Source organism: Arachis duranensis, chromosome 9, assembly GCF_000817695.3.
Source record: "Arachis duranensis cultivar V14167 chromosome 9, aradu.V14167.gnm2.J7QH, whole genome shotgun sequence".
In the NCBI taxonomy this organism is placed as follows: Eukaryota; Viridiplantae; Streptophyta; class Magnoliopsida; order Fabales; family Fabaceae; genus Arachis; species Arachis duranensis.
This window is the reverse complement of record NC_029780.3, coordinates 28,150,681-28,156,226: the sequence shown is the minus strand read 5'-3', so window position 1 is coordinate 28,156,226 and position 5,546 is coordinate 28,150,681. Positions and strand designations below refer to the sequence as shown.

The following is a 5,546-nucleotide window of genomic DNA, read 5'->3' as shown; positions in this document are numbered from 1 at the left end:
AGAATCAAATAACAATGCATGCAAGACACCAAACTTAGCAGTTTGTATACTACGGACACTAACAAAATGAAAATGCATATGAGACACATAAACACTCAAGTCAAGAGAATTCAGAGATCAAAGTAAGAAATCATCAAGAATTACTTGAAGATCCGTAAGATACATGAATGAATGTATGCAACTGACAACAAACTTAAAATGAAACCCTAGACTCAAAAATATTTTTGGATTTTATGATTTTGTAAATTTTTTTTTTGTGTTTTTCGAAAATTAAGTGGAAAAAGATATCAAAATTCTTAATGAGAATTCCAGGAATCATGAAATGTTTAGTCTAAGACTCCGGTCCAGGAATTAGACATGGCTTCACAGCCAGCCAAGCTTTCAAAGAAAGCTTCGGTCCAAAACACTACACATGGCCAATGGCCAGCCAAGCCTTAGCAGATCACTGCTCCAAAAGCAAGATTGATAGAAATCAACAAGCTTTTGTGATGATAAGTTGAAACCTCGGTCCAATGAAATTAGACATGGCCTCTCAGCCAGCCAGACTTCAACAGATCATCATGAAATACTAGAATTCATTCTTAAGAACTCTGAAGAAAAAAAATACCTAATCTAAGCAACAAGATGAACCGTCAGTTGTCCATACTCGAACAATCCCCGGCAACGGCGCCAAAAACTTAGTGCACGAAATTGTGATCACTACTTTTCACAAATCAATTAATCCCCGGTAATGAATCCAAAAACTTGGTGTTCAATACCATGGAATAAACACAACTTCGCACAACTAACCAGCAAGTATACTGGGTCGTCCAAGTAATAAACCTTACGCGAGTAAGGGTCGATCCTACAGAGATTGTTGGTATGAAGCAAGCTATGGTCACCTTGTAAATCTCAGTCAGGCAGATTCAAATGGTTGATAGAGTTTTCATAATTAAAAGATAAATAAACAGAAAGTAAAGATAGAGATACTTATGTAATTCATTGGTGAGAATTTCAGATAAGTGAATAGAGATGCTTTGTTCCTGTTAAATCTCTGCTTTCCTACTGCCTTCATCCAATCCTTCGTACTCCTTTCCATGGCAAGCTGTATGTTAGGTTTCACCGACGTCAATGGCTACCTCCCGTCCTCTCAGTGAAAATGGTCCGAATGCACTGTCACCGCACGGCTAATCATCTGTCAGTTCACGGTCATGTAGGAATAGGATTTACTATCCTTTTGTGTCTATCACTACGCCCTACAGTCGCGAGTTTGAAGCTCGTCACGGTCATCCTGATGAGCGGATAATTTATACGCTTTTTAGCATTGTTTTTAGGTAATTTTTAGTATGATCTAGTTACTTTTAGGGATGTTTTCCTTAGTTTTTATGCTAAATTCAAATTTTTGGACTTTACTATGAGTTTTTGTGTTTTTCTGTGATTTTAGGTAATTTCTGGCTAAAATTGAGGGACCAGAGCAAAACTCTTATAAGGAGGCTGACAAAAGACTGCTGATGCTGTTGGAATCTGACCTCCCTGCACTCGAAAGACATCCAGAGCTTTCCAGCAATATATAATATTCCATACTTTATTCGTAATTAGATGACGTAAACTGGTGCTCAACGCCAGTTCCATGCTGCATTCGGGAGTCAAACGCCAGAAACACGTCACGAACCAGAGTTGAACGCCCAAAACATGTTATAACCTGACGTTCAACTCCAAGATAAGCCTCAGCTCGTGTATAAATCAAGCTCAGCCCAAACATATACCAAGTGGGCCCCGGAAGTGGATTTATGCATCAATTACTTACTCCTGTAAACCCTAGTAGCTAGTTTAGTATAAATAGAACTGTTTACTATTCTCTTAGATGTCTTTGATCATTCGGTCTTGTGACCACTTGGGGGCTGGCCATTCGGCCATGCCTGGACCTTTCACTTATGTATTTTCAACGGTGGAATTTCTATACACTATAGATTAAGGGTGTGGAGCTCTGCTGTACCTCAAGTTTTAATGCAATTACTACTATTTTCTATCCAATTCGATTTATTCCTGTTCTAAGATATTCGTTGCACTTCAACTTGATGAATGTGATGATCCGTGACACTCATCATCATTCTCACCTATGAACGCGCGTGATTGATAATCACTTCCGTTCTACCTTAGACCGGGCACATATCTCTTGGATTCCTTAATTAGAATCTTCGTGGTATAAGCTAGAATTGATGGCGGCATTCATGGGAATCCAGAAAGTCTAACCTTGTCTGTGGTATTCCGAGTAGGATTCTGGGATTGAATGACTATGACGAGCTTCAAACTCCTGAAGGCTGGGCGTTAGTGACAGATGCAAAAGAATCACTGGATTCTATTCCAACCTGATTGAGAACCGACAGATGATTAGCCGTGCTGTGACAGAGCATTTGGACCATTTTCACTGAGAGGATGGGATGTAGCCATTGACAACGGTGATGCCCTACATACAGCTTGCCATAGAAAGGAGTGATGAAAAACTGGAAGGAAGAAGTAGGAAAGCAGAGATTCAACAGGGACAAGCATCTCCATACACTTGTCTGAAATTCCCACCATTGAATTACATGAGTAACTCTATCTTTATTTTCTGTTTATTTTATTATTTTTATTTAAACTAATAATCTCTTAAATTAGTTAAATCCACCTAACTGGGATTTACAAGATGACCATAGCTTGCTTCATACCAACAATCTCCGTGGGATCAACCCTTACTCACGTAAGGTATTACTTGGGCGACCCAGTGCACTTGCTGGTTAGTTGTGCGGAGTTGTGACTAAGTGTAATTCACGTGTGAGAGCTACCAAGTCATTGGAGCCATTGTTGATGATCACAATTTTGTGCACCAAGTTTTTGGTGCCGTTGCCGGGGATTGTTCGAGTATGGACAACTGACGGTTCATCTTGTTGCTCAGATCAGGTAATTTTTTTTTTTGTTTTAATTTCAAAAAATTTTCAAAAAGAAAATCTTTCAAAAATTTTTTCTCTTTTTCGTTTTCCTAAAGAATATTTTCGAAAAAATAATAAAAATACAAAAAAATAATAAAATCATAAAAATAAAAAATATTTTGTGTTTCTTGTTTGAGTTGTTTGTCATGTTTTATGTTTGGTGTCAATTGCATGTTTTAAAAATTTTTGCATTTTTTGAAAATTCATGCATTCATAGTGTTCTTCATGATCTTCAAGTTGTTCTTGGTAAGTCTTCTTGTTTGATCTTGATGTTTTCTTATTTTGTGTCTTTTGTTGTTTTTCATATGCATTTTTCGTTTGTTAGAGTCCAAGCATTAAAGAATTCTAAGTTTGGTGTCTTGCATGTTTTCTTTGCATCAAAAATTTTTCAAAAATAATATGTTCTTGATGTTCATCATGATCTTCAAAGTGTTCTTGGTGTTCATCTTGACATTCATAGTGTTCTTGCATGCATCATGTGTTTTGATCCAAAATTTTCATGTTTTGGGTCATTTTTGTGTTTTTCTCTCTCATATTTAAAAAATTCAAAAATAAAAAAATATCTTTTCCTTATTTCTCTCCTAATTTTTGAAAATTTGAGTTGACTTAGTCAAAAATTTTTAAAATTAGTTGTTTCTCATAAGTCAAGTCAAATTTTCAATTTTAAAAATCCTATCTTTTCAAATTTTTTTTTCAAAAATCAAATCTTTTTCATTTTTATCTTATTAATTTCGAAAATTTTAAAATTATTTTCAAAATCTCTTTCTTAATTTTATTTCAAATTTTCAAAATTACACTAACAATTAATGTGATTGATTCAAAAAATTTGAAGTTTGTTACTTTCTTGTTAAGAAAGGTTCAATCTTTAAATTCTAGAATCATATCTTTTAGTTTCTTGTTAGTCAAGTAATTAATTTTAATTTTAAAAATTAAATCTTTTCTAGCCATATCTATTTAATCATATCTTTTTATCTTATCTTTTATATCATATCTTTTTCAAAATTTTATCTTCTTTCAAAAATTTAATTTTAAAATATCTTTTCTAACTTCTTATCTTCTTATCTTTTCAAAATTAATTTTCAAATCTTTTTCAATCAACTAACTAACTTCTTGTTTGTTTCTTATCTTTTTGAAAACAACTTAACTACTTCTCCCTCTCTAATTTTCGAAAATATCTCCTCCTTTTTCAAATTTCTTTTTAATTAATTAATTGTTTCAACTTTTAATTTTAATTTTATTTCTTATCCTAATTTTTGAAATTCATTAACTCCTTTTCAAAAATTATTTTCGAAAATTTCTATCTCTCATCTTATTCTATTTATTTATTTATTTACTAACACTTCTCTTCACCTCTCTTCATCTCAATTCACTGCCCCTAGCTTTACTCTTTATCCAGACTATTCATTCTCTTTTCTTTATTCCCTTTCTTCTTCTACTAACAATAAGGAACCTCTTTACTGTGACATAGAGGATTCCTTTTTCTTTTCTTGTTCTCTTCTTTCCTATATGAGCAGGAATAAGGAAAAATGCATCTTTGTTGAAGCTGATCCAGAACCTGAAAGGACTCTGAAGAGGAAACTAAGAGAAGCTAAATTACAACAATCCAGAGGCAACCTTTCTGAAATTTTCGAACAAGAGAAGGAGATGGCAGCCGAACCCAACAACAATAATGCAAGGAGGATGCTTGGTGATTTCACTAAACCAATGTCCAAGTTTGATGGAAGAAGCATCTCAATTCCTGCCATTAGAGCAAACAATTTTGAGCTGAAACCTCAATTAGTTGCTTTGATGCAACAGAACTGCAAGTTTCATGGACTTCTATCTGAAGATCCTTACCAGTTTTTAACTGCGTTCTTACAGATTTGTGAGACTGTTAAGACGAATGGAGTAGATCCTGAAGTCTACAGGCTCATGCTTTTCCCTTTTGCTATAAGAGACAGAGCTAGAACATGGTTGGACTCACAACCTAAAGATAACCTGGACTCCTGGGATAAGCTGGTCACAGCCTTCTTGGATAAATTCTTTCCTCCTCAAAAGTTGAGCAAGCTTAGAGTGGATGTTCAAACCTTTAAGCAAAAAAATGGTGAATCCCTCTATGAAGCTTGGGAAAGATACAAGCAGATGACCAAAAAGTGTCCTTCTGACATGTTTTCAGAATGGACCATATTAGATATATTCTATTATGGTCTATCTGAGTTTCCCAAAATGTCATTGGACCATTCTGCAGGTGGATTCATTCACCTAAAGAAAACGCCTGCAGAAGCTCAAGAACTTATTGACATGGTTGCAAATAACCAATTCATGTACACTTTTGAGAGGAATTCCGTGAATAATGGGACGCCTCAGAGGAAGGGAGTTCTTGAAATTGATGCTCTGAATGCCTTATTGGCTCAGAACAAAGTGTTGACTCAGCAAGTCAACATGATTTCTCAAAGTCTGAATGGATGGCAAAATGCATCCAACAGCACTAAAGAGGCAGCTTCTAAAGAAGCTTATGATCTTGAGAACCCTGCAATAGCAGAGGTAAATTACATGGGTGAACCTTATGGAAACACCTATAACTCATCATGGAGAAATCATCCAAATTTCTCATGGAAG

At 35.0% G+C, this 5,546-nt stretch overlaps 1 non-coding gene across 1 annotated transcript; it reads right to left on the bottom strand.

The window, feature by feature from the left end:
• Positions 1 to 4,991: 4,991 nt before the first annotated feature.
• Positions 4,992 to 5,095, bottom strand: LOC127742278 (small nucleolar RNA R71). The gene has a single exon (XR_008003466.1). It is a non-coding gene; the product is annotated as a small nucleolar RNA R71 (small nucleolar RNA).
• Positions 5,096 to 5,546: the final 451 nt, after the last annotated feature.